The sequence below is a fragment of the Myotis nattereri genome (assembly GCF_964212035.1).
Source record: "Myotis nattereri genome assembly, chromosome: 15".
NCBI classification, from domain to species: domain Eukaryota; kingdom Metazoa; phylum Chordata; class Mammalia; order Chiroptera; family Vespertilionidae; genus Myotis; species Myotis nattereri.
This window is the reverse complement of record NC_138090.1, coordinates 46,634,826-46,657,729: the sequence shown is the minus strand read 5'-3', so window position 1 is coordinate 46,657,729 and position 22,904 is coordinate 46,634,826. Positions and strand designations below refer to the sequence as shown.

General features: G+C 44.2%; 1 pseudogene across 1 annotated transcript; it reads right to left on the bottom strand.

The window, feature by feature from the left end:
- Positions 1-2,199: 2,199 nt before the first annotated feature.
- Positions 2,200-3,331, bottom strand: LOC308530637 (programmed cell death protein 2-like; annotated as a pseudogene). The gene is made up of 3 exons: positions 3,247-3,331; positions 2,579-2,844; positions 2,200-2,498 (listed from the first exon to the last, which is right to left on the bottom strand). The product of its transcript is annotated as a programmed cell death protein 2-like (transcript).
- Positions 3,332-22,904: the final 19,573 nt, after the last annotated feature.

The window sequence follows — 22,904 nt, the reverse complement described above, 5'->3', positions numbered from 1 at the left end:
CTAGGAAGCACAGAGAGTCCCAAATAAGAGAAACCCAAAGAGGACCACACCAAGACACATCATAATTAAAATGACAAGGGTTAAAGACAAAGAGAGAATCTTAAAAGCAGCAAGAGAAAAGCTACATTGGAGTGCCCATATGGATGTCAGCTGATTTCTCAACAGAAACTATGCAAGCCAGAAGGGAGTGGCAAGAAATATTCAAAGTGATGAACAGCAATGACCTACAACCAAGGTTACTTTATCAAGCAAAGCTATCGTTCAGAATTGAAGGTCAGATAAAGAGTTCCACAGACAAGAAAAAGCTAAAGGAATTCATCACCACCAAACTGGTATTACATGAAATGCCGAAGTGTATTCCAGAAGGAGAAGAAGGAGAAGGAGGAAGAGGAGGAGGAGGAGGAGGAGGAGGAGGAGGAGGAGGAGGAGGAGGAGGAGGAGGAGGAGGAGCCCAGCAGCCGTGGCTCAGTGGTTGAGCATCGACCTATGAACCAGGAGGCCGCAGTTTGACTCTTGGTCAGGGGACATGTCCAGGTTGTGGGCTTGATCCCCAGTATGGGTGTGCAGGAGGCAGCCAATCAATAATTCTCTCTCATCATTGATGTTGCTGTCTCTCTCTTCCTCCCCCTTCCTCTCTGAAATCAAAAAAAATGAAGAAGAAAAAGATTAAAAAAATATGAACAATAAAATAGCAATAAATATCTATTAACAATTGAACCTAAAGGTCCAAATAAATGAACAAGGAATCTAGTGAACAAAATAATCTGATGAATAAAATAGAACCAGAGGCATGGAAACATGGAACAGACTGACAGATCTCAGAGGGAAGGGAAGGAGGGGTAGGAAGAGATTAACCAAAGATCTTATATGCATTACCTATGTACATAGATAATAGTGTGGTGAAGACCTGGGGTGGGGTGGGTACCAGTGGAGGGGGGCAATAGAAGGTAAGGGGTACCTCTGTAATACTCTCAACAACAAAGATTTTTTCAAAAGATTAGCAAATATAGTACAATAAAAATAATAAAGAAGTATGGGCCTTTTCATTAAGAAGGAAAACAACTCCTAAGCAACATAGTTTGTCAGAAATATTGAGATCACAACAGAAACTCTTTTCCAGGAAATGTTAGCATTGTTTCTATAAAAGAGAAAACCTTTTTCATTGCAAAAATATTTTTTGTTTCTTAATTTCTCTGAATTGCACAAATATTAAATGTACTAGTTGAAGAATTTATAGGTGTATAACCACACTCACATCAAGATAGAGACCATTTACATCTTTCAAGAATGCTTTCTCATTCCCCTTGTCAGTCAGCTCCATCCAGAGTTAATAATAGTTTACTTTTACATATCATTCCAGTTTTATTTCTGTGTACATACATATGTACAATGATTTTTTAAATATATGACCACACTATGAATACCATCCACAATGGTATCTTGGAGACAGTTTAGATCTGAACCATATTTGATGTGCATACAGGTTTGTGCTATTAAAACTGCATAACCTGCCACTGGATAGATACACCAAAATTTATGTAATTTCCTGTATTGGACATTTTTGTTTCACTAATATTTAAACATTCTAAGACAACATCTTTGTACCCCTCTCTGATATAATTATTTCCTTAGGATAAAGTCCTAAAAATAGAATACGATTTTACTGATATGTGGAATCTAATGAATAAAATAAACTAACAAAAAAAATAGAAGCAGGCTCATAGGCACGGAGAAGAGACAGACAGCAACAGCTGTCAGAGGGGAGAGGGAGAGGGGCAGGGTGGAAAAGGTGAAGGGATTAAGAAAAATAAAAACCCTCATAGAAAACAGTATGATGATTACCAGAGGGAAGGGAGGTAGAAGAAGGTAAAGGAGGCATAAATGATGATGGAAGGAGACTTGACTTGGGGTAGTGAACACACAATACATATACAGATAATGTATTATAGAACTGTGCACCTGAAACCTATATAATTTTATTAACCAAAGTCACTCCAATAAATTCATTTAAAAAAAGGCTTAAAATGGAAATGGGAGATTATGAGCATTTCGAAGGCTTTACTGTGTTGTCTTTAAGGCATATCTGTTACATCTTGCTTCCGGACAAATTCCTCTGTGTAGCCAGTGCGGGGTCTGCAGCTCTGAGCACAGAGGCGGCCAGGACGCCCAATCAACACGCCTGCGCAGTCCGGGCCGTCCTTAGCTGGGCAGCTGAGGCCTGACCTGGAATCCAAATATCCTCTTGGCACCACAGGGGCAACCTGGAATGGCCTTTTCTTGAGGGATATTTTCACCAGAGACCCAGATGGGGGCACTCCCTCTGCCATGTCTGAGAATCTCTCCTGGTTCCTGGACTATTTTAGTTTTAAACCTCTGGAAAATTGTATCTTCCCTGGATTCATTTTTCCATGGGATCCAATTCTTCCTCAGGTGCTTCACCCTCGCTCACGATAATCTCTGATTCATCTTTTCTGAAACTTCAGGTGTAACCTCATCTTCTATGCTCTGTGCTGGGTACTGTCCATAGTTCTGAAGATACAGCTGTGAACAAAATAAAGTCCCTGCCATCATAGAACATTAGTTTCTATGACGATTTCAAATTCTGGAAAAAGGAAGCTGTGGTCTGGAACTGTACTGTCCAAATTATCTGGTTGTACAAGCCTGCTTATGTCCAGAGCTTATTTGGGGGCCTACACAGCCATAAACCCTGCAGAGATGAGCCGCAGACCTGATGGGGAAGGACACGGAGACCTCCCATCTCTGGGGAAGGACACTCAGAAGGTGGCTCATATGAGTACAAGTCCTTTCTCCTAGGTGGCTGATTTGTAAAAATTCGCAGACTCACTCAACACCAAGGCCGCTCGTGGCGCCAGAAGAGGAGCAGTCTGAGATGGAGGCTAGAGGGGACTGGGGCCTGTACAGCTGGAGAGGGCATGCCAGTCCTGGAGGCGAGGGAAAATTCCGGACTCCTTGTCTGGAACTACTGATCTCTCCGCCCTCCTGCCTGCGGCACACTGTGAATCCCGCTCCACCGCTCCAGGGCACACACCCAGATTTAATGATCTGAGTTACATCATCATAGATTAGTGTTGCCTGTTTTGAACGACCAATGTGAACCACACAGTATGTTGTCTTCAGTGCTGACTTTATTCATGGAACACGATGTCTGAGAGACACGGTATCTATGTGTGAGGCAGCAGATCGTGTTTGTCGCTGGGGAGCATTCATTTCACTTGGTGAACTTACCTGTCTGTCTGCCACTGATGGATATGTGAGCCGTTCGCAGTTTGGGACTGGAACGAATGAGGCTTCTCTGAACATTCCTGTACATGTCCTTTTGATGAATCCAATATTACAAGTATATTTTAATTAATGGAGGGAGGAATCAAGCTTCCCACGTATTTATCATTTCAGACCCTGGGACTGGGAGTGGTCACCTCCTCTAAGTAAATATGAAATTCCAGGCCAGCAGATTGGGACCTTGAGCGGCAGCTGGTGTCTGCATGCCCATCAGGATAAGCTGATTTAATCACTCCGTTGTGCTCTGCACTTCTCACAGGCTCTCCTACCACCCCACCCCACCCCAACCCCCCCACCACCACCTTCACCACCACCTTCACCATGCACATTTCACTCAGGTGACAAATCCTTCCTGGGTACAACCCAAAAGAAGGTTTGCTCCAGTTTGTCCATGGTTCCATCCGATTGGAGAGCTCCGTTTGAATGAGACCAATGCTCAGAACCACACCAATCAGGGCAAAAAATAGCCCATAATTGAAGGAAGTCTCACCTGTCTGAACACATCGCTGCATAATCCACAAGTGAGTGAGGAGATCCAGGCGCACTGGTGAATTGCAATTTGGACTAGTTACCACAGACACCCATGGGAACCTACGTCTGTTTACCTCAAGAGCTGTACCAGGGCTTCTTTCTCTGAGGATTCTTCATGTTGAAAAGTAAAAAAAGGCCAGCCAGGCCAGTGTGGCTCAGTGGTTGAGCATCGATAGAGGAACCAGGAGGTCACGGTTTTGATTCCCAGTCAGGGAACATGTCTGGATTGCAGGCTGGATCCCCATCATAGAGTGTGCAGGATGCAGCTAATCAATGATTCTCATCATTGATGTTTCTCTCTCTCCCCCTCTCTGAAATTAATAAAAACATAAATCACTTTTAAAAAGTAAATAAGTTATTAAAGTCTTGGTTTATTTTAAATACCCACATTTAAAAATTGGGGTGATTAGCTCTAGCTCAGAAATGCCCTGCCATATTGGGGCTGTTTAAAGGGTTTACAAAATTATGAAAATAGTGCCCTTCAGGGGGAGTTGGATGGTAATGGGACAAGTGCACAGTTGTAGGATGGACTTGGTCCATCTGTCACCTCTCTCCATGATGGGGGTAGTCACCTCTTAGGAGAAGGAAACCAGTTGATCCTTTTGAGGTCTGAGCCAGGTGCACCTCATGCCTGGATGATCTGGGACAGGTTCAACCTCAGCTTGGAAACAATAACCCTGGGAAGAACCAGAGGGATTGGAACCAAGAGCGAGTTCCTGGGATCCAGGGTTCTCCCAGGACCTGCTGACTCCAGGCCATAGCTCAGCAATGTTTTCCAGGTGAGGCGACCTTGGGGAACCTGGGGACGGTCAGCATCTTGAGGCAGCAGTGTCTCTCTGGAGCATGGTGTCCAATATGGCAGCCCCTGCACACACACTGCTTTTAAGTGAATTAAAATTTTAAAAAAATGAAAAATTCAGTGTCTCAGTTTCATGAATCACATTTCAGGTGTTTAACAGTGTTGACATAAGAAACATCCAAACATGTAGAGAATTTTATATAAAGTTTATTTGAGCCAAACTGATGACATATTCTGGGGAGCAAGACCTCAAACACTCTGGAGAATAAGTTTTGCAGCCATTTGTATGCAGCTGAAATTAAGCAGTGAATGTAAGAAAGATTACGTGGAGGTGGGAGAAAGCAAGGGGGGATGGGATGACAGGATAATTAAGAAGATTATGTGCTTTCTTAAGGGCGGTTGTGCCTTCAAGTAGTGTTACTTCTGGCATCTTAAATGTTGTGGAGAAGCACGGGACTTAGTTGAAAAGTCTGTGAGGAGGATTCTCCAAAAGGTTGGGGGCCACTAGGGAGACCTTGCCGAAGGCAGCAGCCTCTGCCTTGACTTTTCCATAATAGTCCGAGCCCCCAGGTGTTTTGCTGGAATCTCTATGTTTAGTCTTTAAACACGACCTCCTAGAAGCATGTGCTTTCTCAAGGATACTTACCCTGCTGATAGTAGAGGTTAATTTTAGTTCAAGCTGTTGTTACAATAAAAGTCTAAGGAGGCAGGCAGTCAAGCTGTTTTGGTGCCTCCTCCCAAGCAGCCCCTTAGCCTTCTCTTTCACAGAAACCTGTGTCAGAGTAATCCATTCATCCATTGCTCAGGATCTGCTGGTCAGTCCCGGCAAAAGGTGTTTTAACCAGATGCACAAGAACAATGGATCAGTCTAAAGAAGTTACAGGCCTGGGGTGGGACTATCCACCATGACCTGCCCAGTTAGGAATTTGTAATTTATTACAGCACCACTTTTTTGTCCACAATAGTCTCGTGTGTCTGGTGGACAGTGCAGATAAAATGCATGCCCATCACTGCAGAAAGATCTAGTGGGCTGTCTAGTCTAGACGCCTTCAGAGGTGAATACAAAAAGAGTCTCAGTGACTGAGTCAATAAAGTTGACACAATGAAGAAAGGTTCCGGTTTCCCAACTTTGTGGTTCTTCTCCTGTAATGAAACCCTCTGTGCGTGCTTCACCTGGACCTCTTCCCATCACCAGGTGGAAATTGTCTCCACCCACACCATGTTCCTGGGGAGTTTCATTATATCCTTTAGAATTGTTTAATGTAGTCAGCAAAAATATCATTGAATCATATACTTCAAAGTGGTAAACATTATGATGCATAAATTATATCTCAATAAAAAGTACTTGGTCTATGGACAGCTGAGTTTTTTCAGAAACACGTGGTCTGCTTTTAAAAAGTGTTCACTTCACCCTAACCAGTTTGGCTCGGTGGATAGAGCATCGGCCTGCGGACTCAAGGGTCCCGGGTTCAATTCCGGTCAAAGGCATGTACCTTGGTTGGGGGCACATCCCCAGTAGTGAGTGTGCAGGAGGCAACTGATCAATGTTTCTCTCTCATCGATGTTCCTAACTCTCTATAAAAAAAAAAAGTCCTTGGTATAAATTTTGTAAATAAAGCAAAATCACTTATATGATATATATATATATCAGTACAGTACCTGCAGAAGTCCTTCTAGAAAGAAAGAATAAATAAAGGCAAGAAATAAACACATATTTATTTTATTTATTTTTTAATCCTCACCTGAGGATTTTTTCCATTGAGTTTTAGAGAGAGTGGAAGAGAGAAGGAAAGATAGAAATATCGATGTGAAAGAAACACATCAATTGGTTGCCTCCTGACCAGGGAGGAGCCTGCAAATGAGGTATGTGCTCTTGACCAGAATTGAACTTGGGACCCTTCAGTCCACAGGCTGACACACTCTATCCACTGAACTAAACCAGCTAGGGTGTAATAAAAACATAAATTTTTCCATATAAGTTTCCTTTTATGTTGAAATTGAGATAGTGGAATGAAGTGGTTCATGGCTGACACTGGAGTGCTCATCCAGCAAAAGCACAAACTCCAAAAAGCCTGAGCCCGCTGCTCCACCTCCCCCGCCTCCCACCCCCCAGACAAAGTCAAGACCAAATTAAAGGGTGGGAGAAAGGGTACGATCAAAATCCAGGTAGTGACGGCTGGCTAATTTCCAGCAAAGTACAATTTCCAAAGTGGCCCCATTTACAGAAGAGGGTCGCGTAATCACAAACTCGAGTCCCTGCTCCAGCTCCCCCCACCCGCCCCCCGTGATTCGCATTCATAACAATACATTTTTCACTGTCCTGAGTAAGAGGCCTCTCTCATATACCCATTCACTCTGCCTCAGGGGAGGAGCTCTTTTGATTTATTTTGGTTCCTGGGACCAAGATCAAGATGCTGGAGACGGGAGAATCCAAATGGTGGCAGATATTTATTCATATGCTAACTCATTATCTGCTGAAATTCATCTTACCTTTCTATTGCAGTGGGTTATGTACAACTTACAGAAGTGTTATAAGTGTCCCACCCGCAACCCCCACAGGGGAAAATGGTAAATCGAGACCTAAGCACTCGCCCTGACCAGTTTGGCTCAGTGGATAGAGCATCGGCCTACGGACTGAAGGGTCCCAGGTTCGATTCCGGTCAAGGGCATGTACCTGGGTTGCAGGCACAAATCCAGTGGGGAGTGTGCAGGAGGCAGCTGATCGATGTTTCTCTCTCATCGATGTTTCTAACTCTCTATCCCTCTCCCTTCCTCTCTGTAAGAAACCAATAAAATATATTAAAAAAAAAAAAAGAAGAAGACCTAAGCACCCAACACACACAAAGCCTTAGTTCCTGCTGAGAGTGACTGGAAGTCACCTGGTGAGGTGGTTTGGGGGTGGGGTAACAGAGGAGAAGCCTGGGAAGGACTCTCAGGCAGAAATGTGGTGTGGGGACAGGGGCAGGCCAGGGGTCCCCGATGTGAAAGCTCTACCTGTTTGAGTATTGTGTCATCTTAAATGAGTGGAGAAATTCACCAAGACTGAAACTTATTATGGGGGAAAAGAAAGAGAAAAGTTTGGGGAATTAAAATCATCCAGCGGATACTGGAAAATGTCTCCCTCTTTTTTTTTACTTTTTAAAAATTTTTGGAAAGTGTTTTTAAGGTAATATTTTTATTTTCCTTTGGAAAAAGAAATCTTTTCCCGGCCCCCCCCCCCCCAACCTAAGCAAGTGGAGATGCCACTACCTAATTTTTCTCTATTGTCTTCCTAAGAGGTAGATAAAACAAAAGTGAAATCGGGGCTTCTAGGAGGAGGTCCATTCATTACAGGGTCGAGAGGGGCTGGGATGGCCCAGTGGAACTCCCCAGACTACACAGACACCTGAGCGACCAGAGGACCTGGCCTCAGACTCTCGGGACAAAGGATCCTGCTCCACCTCTTTCCCTTCTACAGCCATGTCTCCATGGAGACAGAGAAGCAGATGCAGTGGAGGTGGAGCATCTCAAAGAAACCCTGTTGAAGAGGTCTTTGCTCCAGCTTCCCCAGGATCCCCGGCTTTCCAACTGAGTGGTGGCTTCTAGGCCACACCCCAGATCTCACCTCCAGCCAGCCCACCTCCTCTCCTCATCCTCTGGTCCAACAAAGAAATAGTCAGCGAGAGGGACAAGCTGAAGGGGCATGCTGTCCTAGAACACATTGATAGGAGGGTACTGACATCAGGCCAGGCCTTGAGATGGGGTCTCCTGGCCCCTTCCCAGCACGCAGGCCTTCTTTCTCAGAAGGCCCGGAAGTCTCATTCCAAATTTGGGAGACAAAGGACTGGAAAAAATATAAATAAAGAGAGTTTCCTCCATATTGGGGGGCTCAGAATTTGAAAGACACATTTTTCTCTGAGTCTGCACAGAATTTAATAATAGAATGTAACTCCTGTAGTCGGCACTGCAGTTCAGCCCCTGCTTCGGCAGGGTGCTGTAACTGTAGTCGCTGGCCAGCTCAATAAATCCTCGCTTGCTGTTTAAGACCTAATTGGAGTCGGTGGTCTTATTCTCGCAAATGTTGGTCCACAACAAAAGGGGGGAAACATGGGACCTCAGGGCAAAGAAAGCAGAAAGGGGGGACCTCATGGTCAGCCCTCCCAACCCAATTGGTATGAGTGGGGGATGCTGGCAGGCCTGCCTGCTCAAGGACAAACCGTTTGTGGCACAAGCCTCAGCTCTCTCCTCGGGCTGGGATTCCCACCCCATGCCTGAGTCCCTGCCCTGGGTTCCAACCTTACAGTAAGGACTGAGGTAGTTAATCCATTTATGCTCATAGCACAGAATCACCTGTGACGATTCAAAACACACGCTCCAAGGAGCTTCCTGCTAGTTCATTTAAGAAGAAAAAAATTTTCTTCCTTTTGTCTTGTCAGTCCAAACTCAACCACACTAAGGCACCAGTGGTGCTGTCAGACTCTGCCCCCAAGGAGGGCTGAGTGAGGGTTGGAGCTGTGGCCCTCACCCTACAAATGCACCTTTGGTGATGAGACCTCCTGCCCTGCACCCCATAGAGAAGCCTGATGCATCCAAAGGAGAGAAACCGAAGTTCTCAGCTGGTATTGCTCTCAGTCTGAATACAACAGAAAATGCTCTGCATCTAAACCAAGTGTCTGAAAGGGAAAAATCTGAGAGGGATTTTTCTCCCATCTTCCTGCAATGACTGCGTCAGGCTATGCTGTTCTCCTTCTACCAGTTAAAAACATATTTAAAAGATCTGTCAGAAACTGGGAAGGGACTGCGATATTAACTCTACTGCACCCTGCTGTAGTTTCATTGGCTTCTCCCAGAAGACACAAGAATTCTGGGCCAGAGACAAAGGACAGTTTCCTATCACAGCAACAGAGAGTAACCTGAGTCTCCAAATTTGTGCCTGTCCCCCAAGTCCCAGTTCCCACAGGGCAAGGGAGGAGGTCCAGGGGATGCCAGCACACACAATGGGTTGCATTACAGTAGATGAACTCCAAAGTGAGGAAATGTGAATGTGTCACATTGGGCAGCAAGCCTCCCTGGCCTTGTCCTGGAGGAAGACCTTGTCACTGTTACCCAGGACGCTAAACACGTCTACCCGGTGCTCTGGAGGGACACACTCTCCACCTGCCATGGCTGTTCACTGTACAACAAGCATGTCAAGCTCATGCAACAAATATTTTTACAGCCCAGCCAATAAATGGTATGTAAGAAACATTTTAATAAAAATTTCATAACTTAATTTTTATAATATCCTGTTACACATAATCTATATATACACTGAGTGGCCAGATTATTATGACCAGCCAGATTATTATGACCACCCCATCAGTACTTTGTTGTACTGATCATAAGGAAACCGGGGTGGGTGGTGGCAGACAGGGGCAGCAAGGGAAGGAGGAGGGGGAGATGTGGGGAACCTGATTGGTCCTGATTGCTAGCCAGTTTAGGGACCCCACCCATGCAGAAATTTCATGCACCAGGCCTCTAGTTATTAATAACAAACTACAAGGTTTGCTAATGATTGATTATTATAATTGTGTTTCATTCATTTCCCTTACACACCTTACACACAGGCGCACCATTTCTCTCCACTAATACTAACAACGAATATTTTAGCAGCTGATTGCTACGTCATTAGTCTTGGACTGACTTGTTTGGTGTGCGCAACAGGAAATATTTCGTTTTCGGAGAACAAGAAAAATAGGTTTATTTGAGTTACACTTATTAATTTGTGCAGTTATTCAGTGTCTGTCTGGTGAGTTAATGTTCAAGAAAAAATATTAATTTGTATTAAATGTTCTATTATTTTATGTTAATGTATATAAAAGCCTAAGCAATCATTAGAACCGAATGACCAGAATGACTGGTCCCTATGACCTGCACTGACCACCAGGGGGCAGACGCTTAACACAGGAGCTTCCCCCGGCCCGCAGGCCCCTATCGCCTGGCCAGCAGGCCCCCATTGCCCAATTGGGGCCAGGCCTCAGGCTGGGACGGGGAACCGGGGGTGGGTGGTGGTGGACACGGGCAGCAAGGGAAGGAGGAGGGGGAGATGTGGGGAACCTGATTGTTTCAGCCCTTTGTACTTAGCATGTCTCTATCAAAATCAAGTGGTAGTAAAAATAAACAAAAAATTGCTGACGAACAGCAAAATTTCCAGCAAAAGTGGGAATTGGAGTATTTTTGCTGTGAAATAAAAAATAAAATAATCTGCTTGAAATGTAATAATGCTATTAGTATACCAAAGTTATACAACATTAATCGTCACTATGAACAACATAAATCAAAATATGATAATTACGAGGGATTAATGACACAAGAAAAGTTGAAAGAGCTCAAGTTGGGACTGAAAAAAACAACAGTTCATGGTGACTAAAGTATCACCAGAAAATGAAGTAGCGGTGCATGCCAGCTACGTCTTGTCGGAGTTGATGGCTAAACCCTTGAAACCTTCTACTAATTAAAGCTGCAGAAATTGTTTGTCCTGGAAATGTGAAGTCTTTTCAAACAATCTTTGTCTCGAAATCCAGTTGCAGAAAGAGTTACTGATTTGGCCGACAACTTAAGTATTCAGATCAAAACAAAATCATCTAGTTTCAAAGTTTTTCCCATTGCCTGTGAGGAGAGTACAGACACTGGAAGCTTAGCTCAATTAGCCGTGTTTCTTCGTGCTTGTGAAACAGATTTCAACATGTTTGAGGAATTATTGGAACTAGTACTGATTCATAACACTAATACAGGACAAGATATCTCTAATTGTGTTTTTAAACTTCTGCAAAAATACAATCTACCTCTCTCAAAATTAACTTCTGTAGCTACAGATGGAGTTCCTTCAATGACCGGAAAAAAACAACGATTTTGTGGCATTACTGCAAAAAGAAACAGTGAAATTTATGACGAATCCAAGATTCATCTTACGCATTGCATCAAGAAGTATTATGTGCAAGGGAATAAACATGGAAAATGTGTTGACACCTATCAAAAAAAATTATCAACTTTATAAGATCTCGAAATTTAAATCAGTGACAGTTCTCTGCTTTCTTAAGTGAATTAGCAAATATTCCGACTTGCCCTACTATGCCGAGGTGCGTTGGCTATCCTGCTCCAAGATTCTTAGACGATTCTGGGACTTGAAAGAAGAAATATGTCAGTTATTAATAACTAAAAATCAAGACACAAGCCTGTTTTTTGAGACAATATGGTTGCAAGATTTAACAAAATACTCGTGGTTGATATAACAAAACACTTATATGATTTAAACTTAAAACTGCAAGAAAAAAAGGAGACATATGTACTACTATTTGTAATACTTTAAATAAAAAATAAATAAACAAATAAATAAATAACTGCAAGGAAAAGATAAGATTATTACAAACATGTGTGACCAAGTCAAAGCATTCAAATGTAAGCTAGTTCTTTGGGGAAAACGGTTGAAAAATGAAGATTTAATGCACTTTCTGACATGCAACATGAATAAATCAAGTCTAGGTGAAACTGCACTGTAACAAAAATACGCAGAAAAAAATTTTTAAGCCTTAGAACTGAATTTGAAACAAGGTTTGCAGACTTAAAATTTTTGGAGGGCAAGCTTTCCTTGTTTTCTTCAATATTTTCAATAAATATAGAATCAATATCTAATCAAATGCAAATGGAGGTCATTGAGATCCAGTGTGATTCAGATTTGAAGGCAAAATTCAGTGAAGTTGGTGTGCCTGAATTTTACAAATATTTACCTGCCAGGTTTGAAAATACTCGAAAATTCGCATATGAAATTATTTCCATTTTTGGAAGTACTTATCATGACAGCAGTTATTTATAATTATAAAAGGAAATAAGTCTCCTGTCAGATCCAGAATTACTGACACTCACCTTGGGTCAGTTTTGAAATTGATCACTGCAAACAAGATTTCCCCCAAAGTAGGAGCGATGGTAGCAGAGAAGGGATGCCAAGTGTCAGGAAGAAACATTAATTTTATCATTGCTCTTGTTCTTTTTTTTTTATACTATACTTTTCGAAATAAACCTACGTTTCTATGAAAATTGAAGCTTTTATTTTTTTTGTGGCCCACATACACTTAAACCTTGTTTATTTGGCCCGTGTTAGCCTTTGAGTTTGACATGCTTGCTGTACAAACTTCCTTGAAAAGAAGGTGGAAGAAAAAACAGTCAATGCTTCAGTGCAAGAGGTGCAGAAATGCAAGAAACACATGGAATCTGTCACCAACACCAACAAACAATATTGTAAGAGAGAAACAAGTGAACGATTGAGATAGTGATAGGGAGCGGACATGTGATCCAGGGAATCCCTGCCTTGCTGCTGTGATGACTGACAGCCCCAGGTGTGAGGGCAGACACTTCAGTGTCACAGGAATGTGACCTCATTTGGAATTTCCGGCTGGAAATCCTTGGGGGCTCCCCACTGCCTCAGGGATGAAACCCCAACTCCCTAGCGTGCCCAGCAAGGTGGCATGACCTGCCCTGCTCCCCCCTCTGCAGCTCCCACAGCAGCGCTGGCCTCCATATCCCCGCCCAACAGCCTCTCCTACAGTTCCCCAACAGGCTTCCAAGCCTGGCACCTGCGTGTCTCTGCTTGCAGCCCTCCGCCCTTCGCCTGAAAAAGTGACTTCATCAGGGTTCAGCTCAGGCAGCTACTCCTCCCACCTCCCATCCTGCTTCCTCCCCGTTCCCCCTTCTCCGCCCCCCTCCCCGCCCCCATAATAGAGAATGAGGACCCACTCCATCTGCCCACAGCACTCCTGCTCACCTCGGCCATCCTGCTGATCATGCCAGGCAGTGACTCTCCTGGTTACTTGCCCAACCTGGATTCTTTCTAAAATTTCAGAGACATGCATATATGAGGCAAAACTTCCAGCACATGTTTTGTGTGTTTTTTTTAAGGAAAAATAAAATTCTCCCTTTCCTCTTCCAACTCCATCCCACTTGCACTTGTCCAATGCTGTTACCAGGTTCTAGCTGTAGCCCCTTCATAGTTCTAAGTATCCGACCATCTGGGTAATGATGTCAAGTAGCAACACCTGGCTTCCTCTCCCTAGCGATGACTAGCCTCATGTGGAAACATTTTATACTTAAACCAAATGTCTGTGAAGCGTTTTCCCGTGCCTCACCTCATTTGATCCTCACAGAAGTCCTGGGGTAGGTAGATAGGAAATGCGGTGGAATCCTATTTTCTTTCCATTAGCCGGAAAACGGAGATTTAGAAAGCTTAGAAACTTTACCCAACTGAAAAGAGGTAACAAATGGTGGACCTTGAAAATGACTTCAGGTTTTCTAACTGCGCAGAATATAGTCAAAAGCTGCTGCAGTTAAATATTTCACCCTTTGTTCTCCCTGCGTGATCTACAATAATAATCTGCTCCATGTTGATATTTGCTGTTGTGTTGCTGACAATTACCTGAAAGAGAAGTTGAGGTGCTTCACTGGGCTGAAAACGTTTAGCTACATCAGAAAGCAGGTCTAATTAAGCAAGCCTGTTCTATATCTATAAACGGCTAAGTTGACTTGCGCATTCACGATACATATAAAGCTTTTGCTGGCACCAATCGCACGCATGTGTTTCGATCTGTCATTGTCAGTGATGACTTTGGTTGTTTTTGTTGACATTCTGAAGCTGAAAGAAAGCAGCCGAGTTGCATGGAAGTAACCATGGTGATTAAATATGATCATAACAGTGATCCGAGTAGATATAATTATCCTTATGTAACCAAAGTTGTTATATTCAGAAACGAAGATGGAGAACCTCCTTTTGAAAGGGACTTGCTCATTCATTGTAAACCAGATCCTGATAATCCGGATGCCACTAAAATAAAACAAATCAGTATCCTGTTTCCTACATTGGATGTGATGATGTATCCTATTCTTTTCCCACATGCTGAAAAGGCTGGGGAATGGATATTGCATTAAGACTCAGAGACGGCTGTATAACCGACAATAATACTAGATGCAATGGATGATGCGAAAAGAAAAAATTTCCCATTGAATTTCTTAAAAGTATTACTCCTTCAGGAATGCCGTGTCATAAATTAGAATTGAAAGTAGGTGCAGTCATCATGCTACTGAGAAATTTTAATAGTAAATTGGGTCTCTGGAATGGTACTAGATTTATTATCAAAAGATTTCGACCTAACATAATCTAAGCTGAAGTATTAACAGGATCTGCTGAGGAGAGGTTGTTCTGATTCCAAGAATTGATTTGTCCCCATCTGACACTGGCCTCAGTGTTAGAATAAGTTTAATCAATTTATCAGTCATTGTTTGTTTGTTTTTTAATATTTTTTATTGATTTTTTACAGAGAGGAAGGGAGAGGGATAGAGAGTTAGAAACATCGATGAGAGAGAAACATCGACCAGCTGCCTCCTGCACACCCCGCTCTGGGGATGTGCCCGCAACCAAGGTACATGCCCTTGACCGGAATCGAACCTGGGACCCTTCAGTCCGCAGGCCGACGCTCTATCCACTGAGCCAAACCGGTTTGGCATATCAGTCATTGTTTTTATCAATGTTGTGGGGGTTTTTTGTTGTTGTTTTTTTAAATATATTTTATTGATTTTTTACAGAGAGGAAGGGAGAGAGATAGAGAGTTAGAAACATCGATGAGAGAGAAACATCGATCAGCTGCCTCCTGCACATCTCCCACTGGGGATGTGCCCGCAACCCAGGTACATGCCCTCGACCGGAATCGAACCTGGGACCCTTCAGTCCACAGGCCGATGTTCTATCCACTGAGCCAAACTAGTTTCGGCTGTCAATGTTGTTTTTATATCATGTTTTTGATGTTTTTATATTATGTTTTTGTTCTTTTTATATCATGTATTTGTTGTTGTTATATCATGTTATTGTTTATTTATTAATCAATTTATATATTACTTTCATATACGTTTTACTAATTTTCTTTCATCTCTGACACTTGTATTACAGAGAAAGGGAGAATAGTGATATTAAAATATTTCTTCTCTAATTAATTTCCTTCCAATGTGCATGAATTCATGCACCAGGCCACTAGTATGCTCATAATTTCCTTCCATGACATCAGGGATCTGACTGCACCACTTATAAGTAGGATTTTGTCCAATGACTTAACCTCCCAGAGCTCAGAGTCCTCTTCAAGCTCAGTGAAATACCAGCCCTCCTGATGTCAGGACTGTAAGTATCAATAAAGAAAACACCTGCAGAGATACCACGAGAACTGGGGGCTGCGGGCATGTTCCCTATGATCCAAATGAGTCCATTTCTGGAAATAAGTTGCATAGAAATGTTTCCAAGCACAGGAACTTGGATCCTATTTTTTATATATATTTTTATTGATTTCAGAGACGAAGGGAGAGGGAGAGAGAGATAGAAACATCAATGATGGCAGAGAATCATTGAGCGCCTCCCTCCTGCATACCCCACACTGGGGATTGAGCCCTCAACCCGGGCATGTGCCCTGACTGGGAATTGAACCTGTGACCTCCTGGTTCATAGGTTGACACTCAACCACTGAGCCACACCAGCCAACTATGCTCACCAGGTACAAACAAGCACCAGACACAATCCAGTATTCACATTTCCAACATTCACATTTCCTAACTTTGCAGATCCTATTAACTGGGGAAAAAAAATAATAATGATTCATATCTAGCTGATTTAACAATCTCAAGTAATTGCCTCCAAATATCACCAAAAATACTCTTTAAAAGTCTAAGAGTCTGTCAAGGGTTGCACGTGATGTAAGCAGGGGGAACAGCCACTGTACTTAGATGTCAACAAGTAACTCCGTATTGACTCCGGGCACCTGAAGTAAGAACAACACTGTGAGAGCAGAAACATGTGGCCTTTTCCCTTCACCAAGAAGCAGCATGAGAGACAGATCTGAAGATCCTACGCTGCTTTGAAGATGGAGGAAGCCAAGGGACGCAGCCTAGAAGCTGGAGGGGCTAAGGGCACGCTCCTCCCCTGGAGCCTCCAGAAGGACCTGGCCCTGCAGACACCTGGCTTTCATCCAGTGAGACGGATCCCAAGACTTGGGCCTGCAGAGCTGGGAGATAGTGTGTGTGTGCTGTGCTCAGGAACTGAGTCGGTGGAAATATGTCCCAGTAAGCAAATGGCCAACCTTGGAAAAGAAAATAAACAATGTGCATGGTAATGTAAACTACATGCAAATGAAATGCATCACAGTCACTAAAGATGTCCTCTAAATTGGGTCTGAGTAATCAGAGCACCAGTGGGACCCACCAAGGGCCCACCCCTTCAGGAAGGTGAAGGCAAGATGAGAGGGAATGGTCACCATGTACAGGCACCAGGCACAATCCAGCCAGAGAACAGCTGATGGAGGACTCACTGTCCTGCAGCCTCGACTCCTCCGTCAGATACTCACACGCTGCACATTTCAACAGTTTTGATTGATGTATCTCTTTTGGCTTAATCTTCTCAAATCTGCCTAACAAATACATTCATAGTATACATTATGCAGTGAATAACACCCTGTAAACGCAGAGGGAATTTTATCTAACCTCATAAATGAACCGGTTGTGTGATGTTTCCAGGTAGAAGGTAGGAGTGACCACTCCCAGCATAACAATAGTCCCTGTTTCCAAAGCCCTTCTTTGTCAGCACTGCAGATACTATCTCTTCTAAGAACAGTTCCACCCCGCTCGCCCCCCCCCCCAAAAAAAAAAACAACCCAGGAAGTCCTTTTGTGGTCACGTCTTCCACCCACACCTAACCCCCCACAACCGCTTTCTGTTCTCGATCTTTATAGTTTTTTTAATATATTTTTTATTGATTAAGATATTACATATGTGTCCTTGTCCCCACGTTACCCTCTACCCCCCCCCACTCATGCCCTCACCCCCCCGTTGTCCGTGTCCATTGGTTAGGCCTATATGCTTGCATATAAGTCCTTTGGTTGATCTTTGCCCCTTACCCCCACCCTCCCCTACCTTCCCTCCAAGGCCCGACAGTCCAATCAATGCCTCTCCATCTCTGGATCAGTCCTTGTTCATCAGTTTATGTTGTTCATTATATTCCACAAATGAGTGAGATCCTGTGGTATTTATCCACTCTCCAGTTCCATCCATGCTGTGGCAAATGGTAAGAGTTCCTTTTTCTTCTTCCTCTTCTTAAAGAATACCTTTCAGAATTTCATAGAATGCTGGTTTGGTGGTGATGAACTCCTTTAGCTTTTTCTTATCCATGAACCTCTTTCTCTGACCTTCTATTCTGAATGATAGCTTTGCTGGATAAAGTAATCTTGGTTGCAGGTTCTTGCTATTCATCACTTTGAATATTTCTTGCCACTCTCTTCTGGCCTGCATGGTTTCTGTTGAGAAATCAGCTGACAGTCCTATGGGTACTCCCTTGTAGGTAACTGAGTTTCTTTCTCTTGCTGCTCTTAAGAGTCTCTCTTTATCTTTTGCTCTTGGCATTTTAATTATGATGTGTCTTGGTGTGGTCCTCTTTGGATTCCTTTTGTTTGGGGTTCTCTGCGCTTCCTGGACTTGTAAGTCCATTTCTTTCACCAGGTAGGGGAAGTTTTCTGTCATTATTTCTTCAAAAAGGTTTTCAATATCTTGCCCTCTCTCTCCTTCTGGTACCCCTATAATTCTGATGTTGGTACGCTTGAAGTTGTCCCAGAGGTTCCTTACACTATCTTCATATTTTTGGAATCTCTTTTCTTTTTTCTTTTTCGGTTGGGTATTTTTTGTTTCTTTGTACTTCAAATCTTTGACTTGATTCTTGGGATCTTCTTGTCTGCTGTTGGATCTCTGTAAATTATTCTTTATTTCAGTCAGTGTATGCTTAATTTCTAGTTGGTCCTTTTTCATGTCCTCCATGGTCTCACTATACTTATTGAGGGATTCATTAAATTTATCGGCGGTTTCCATAAAATTCTTGAAAAACCTTATAAATGTGGCCTTGAACTCTATATCCAGTCGTTTGCTTTCCTCCATTTCTGCCATTTGTGACCTGTTTCTTTGCCTCCGCAATTTGGCTGCTTCCCTGTGTTGATAGAGTGGCCCTGCGCTCCAGGTATCCTGTAGGGCCCAGTGGCTCAGCCTCCCCAGTTACCTGGGGTGGACACTCTTGGTGCACTCTTGGTGCCTTGGTTGATGTAGGATCACTGGGAGGAATTGACCTCCAGGCCAATTGGCTGTGAGAATCAGCTGTGTCTGAAGTGGGAGAACTTCCGTGCTGAAGACACCCTTCTGGGGCAAGACTTGCTTCAGTGGGGCTTTGGTGCTCACTGAGTCTGCTCCCTGAGTGTGTCCCTTATGGATCTGAGGAGTTGCAATCTCAGAGGATGGTCCCCCTCTGACCACTGGGCACAGTGGCTCCTGGATCTAAGGAGGTGCTAATTCAGCCCCTGCCTGAGGCCACACAGCAGGAGCCATGAAGAGGCTCAGCTGTGAAGCAATGCAAGCCACTGCGGGGCCTTGGGCCTTCTCTTGGAAGTTCCGGGTCTGCCTGGCTTGGCTGCAGTTAGGTACATTCACATGCAAAAGCCTCTGCCGCAGCCTGGGTGGGGCGGGGTCTCAGGGAGTCAAAGGGCAGAGAAAGCAGCTATGGCTGATTCTCCTAAGGAGTCACGCGTCTCAGTGAGCCGATAATTGCTGCAAGCACCTCTGAGGGAAAGCCGCACTCAAGTTCGCCCACTGCCCGACAGACCAGCCTCTCCCCGTATGAGTCCTGGGTCCCCAGAGACTTCCCGGAACCAGAGTTCAGAGCAGTCGGGAGCTTGTGATTCAAAAAAAACAGCCGCGTCCTCAGGTGCCACCCCCTTTCCGCGCGCGCGCACGAGCCACCGTACCTCTGCACTTCACCTCCGCAGCTCCTCTGGCTCTCAGCGTGCTTTTCTTTCCTTCTAGTTGTAGAATTTACACTCAGCCAGGCTTCCTGTTGTTCTGGATGATGTCCGCTCTGTCCTTTGAGGTATTTTTCAATTGTTGTGGGAGGCGGCAATTTCCCGGTGTTTATCTATACCGCCATCTTAGTTTCCTCGATCTTTATAGTTTTGCCCAGATGTTACATCAATGGAATTACCCTGTCTGTAATCTCTGGAACTTGCTTCTTTCCAGCATAATGCCTTTGTGATCTGTCCAACTGTTTGGGTGTAGCAATAGTTCCTTGCTTATATTGCTCAGTAGTGTCCATTTTAAGGTTATTTCTACAACCTGTCTATCAATTCACCTGTTGATGGACATTAGGGTTGTTTCCAGTTTGGGGCTTTTACAAATACACCTGCTATAAGCCCACACAGAATTTTTGTGGGACCATAAGGTTTTGTTTCTCTGGGGGCAAATGCCCAAGAGTGTGCCTGCACCTGAAAAGCTAATGGATATTCTGTTAAGACCCGCCCGAGACCTTTCTCAGACTCCAGGAAGCCAAAGGAAGAGAAAAAGCTACAAGACAGCCCTGGCCAGTGTTTCTCAGTGGTTAGAGCCTCAGCCCACACACCAAAGCATTCGATTCCCAATCAAGGGCACATACCTGGATTGCAAATTCGATCCCCAGTCCCAGTCAGGGTGAGTGCGGGAGGCAACCAATTTATTTGTCTTTCTCACGTTGATGTTTCTCCCTCTTTCTGTCTCTATCTGCCCCCCACCCCTCTCTAAAAATCAATCGAAAAAATATCTTCAGGTGAAGATTTAAATTTTTTAAAGCTTCAAGACAAAGGATCCGGGCTCCCTCTCCCTCCTGGGAGCACACCGGCACCTTTCCCTTCCTGGACTTCTCCCCCCAGAGGCATGCATCTTCTAAACCCCAAAGGACTCACAAGAAGTGCAGCCAGGGAAGCGGTGGACAGAGGTATCTGGACCTGGGCTAAGCCTCTGACCCTGTCTCCAAGGCTCCCTTTTCTCTTCTTCTGCCTGTTGCTTCTTCTACCTTAAGCCCTCCCTTGGTTTCACTGCCCCCGGCTTTAATAAACATACTCTCAAAGCCACCTGGACTCCTGTTGTGAAATCTTTCCTACAGGAAGTTAAGAATCCACACACTACCCATGGGCCCTAGGCAGACCCGCCCCAGGCCCAGACCCCGTCCCGTAACAAACTGACATCTTAACTATATTTATACTGCATCTTCCAAATCACAATGTAAACGTCTCCCCATTTATTTAGTTCATCTTTGATTTCTTTCATTCATTATTTATAGTTTCCTCATATACATGGTGTACTTGTTTCATTAGACTCATCCCTAAGTATTTCAATGGGGGGATAAATGGTACTGTTTTTTCATTTTCAATTTCCCATTGTTAATGCTCGTGTATAGAAACATTAGTCTTTGTGTGTTGACTTTGTATCCTGCAACCTTTCCAATTTCAATGGTAGCTTTCAGTTTTTCATGTTTCCGCATGGGACACATAAGCCAGGATTGGGTGTGGTTAACCTTAATCTTGGCAGGACACTATTCCTCCTGGGACAGGAGAGCCTGGGAGGCTTAGGAAGAGCTGCCATAACGCTGTTCTCACTGCTTCTCTATCCTTCAGGGAAGCTGTCCTAGGAGCCTTTCTCCTTGTCATCTCCCAGTGACGACGGGTCTGAGGCTTCTACCTCGTGCCTGTGGGGTTGAGCTGCAGGCTCCAAAGCTGCTCAGACACAGCATGACATTCTCTCCTCAGCAGCAGGGTCCTGTCATCCTTGCTGCAGTCACCTGACGCCTTTGTTCGATTGTCATCCTGTGCAAAGGGGCAGGGGCAGCTGGCACCTGGCACCTGGGGCCAGTCTTACTTTCATTGTCTATGTAAGTATTAACCTGTCTGACTCTAAAAGGGTTTGATGGGCCTGGCCCGTGTAGCTCAGTTGCTTGAGCATTGTCCATGCACCAGGAGGTTGCTAGTACGATTCCTGGTCAGGGCATCTACAGGGTTGCAGTCTCCATCCCCATTAGGGGCCTGTCAGTGGATGTAGCGCTCTCACATTGATGTTTCTCTCCCTCCCCTTTCCTCTTTCTATAAAAAAAATCAATAAACTATTCTTTAAAAAATAATCAAAAAAAAAATTCTAAGGGCTCCTTGTCTTGTGACTGACTGGCTGAATCTATCAGCTTTGCCTCTGGCTCTACAGTAGCTCCCGTGGGATTTCTATGTAGACAATTTGATTACACAGACATGAAGTCCTCTAGGAATAGCTTATGGTTTTGCTTCATAGTCAGTGGTGCTGTTTATCGAGGGCTTTCCATTTTAGTCAGGAGTTCCTTGCCTGTAGATGGAGAATTACGAATGAAACACTAAGCTCATTTATTTAGGAAACAGGAATGTAGTCCTTCCGAGTCTGTTCTTCCAGCAGCTGTGCTGTGTAAATGGGAGGCGAGTCTCTAAAGGTGGGAGCCCAGGTGCATGGGCAGGAGGGCACATTAAGGAAACCTGCCAACATATATACCAACCCACACAGACACCTGCCAAATTAAGAGAGGAGGGCTGGCATACGTGAATGCATGGACCACTCATACAGAAGTACGGCACATACACTTAAGGGGAGGAAGTCCCTCCACTAACCATGAGCTTTACCAGGTCTGAAAGTCTCTGCCTCCTCTCTTTCACCTTCCCAACCTATTCACTGTGACATGGCGGGGGGTCGGGGGGCAGCAGAGAACAGAGGGGCCATGGAATAACTCACTTATTATCTTGTGGCAACAACAGTGATGGTAACAATACAATAACAGTGAGAATCATGGATGGAGCCTTTCTTTGGACCAGGCACTCTACAAGGTGCCCTTTCAGTCGGTTTTATGAATCCCAGAGGGTCTATCCTACGTCTGTTCCTTTTTTATTCTCCCTACCAGGGTTTCTGCAGCCCCTGCTCTCCTTCTAAATCACACTGCAGCTTCATAATTTCCCCTTAAAAACTCAGAAGAATTACAGACAGTGCGGGTTTGGAGGTGGATTATGTGCCAGAGTGTGGGAAGTGAGGACAAGGCAGCGTTTGATGGGTGAGGTGCCAATGAGTCTTTGCTAACTGGGTTTCCCTGTAACAAAGAAACACATCACAATTTGGAAAGGTTCCTAAGTAGTATTCACCCTGAGGCTTTGAGATACCTGGGAAGATGGAAATCAGTTGGAACTGGTTCAGAAACATTTTATTAAAATGTTGATGTGGTGTTTTCTCCCATACAACTATGACTCTTCAGGCCCCTTTCTGGCAGCCCTGCCCTTCTTTGTAATGTGAGGTGTGTAATGTGTGTTTGTATATAAGTCAGAATATACGGTCCCACACTCAGTCCTCCTGCTGCTCTGCCATCAACTACTCTGGAGGGTCATCAAGAACC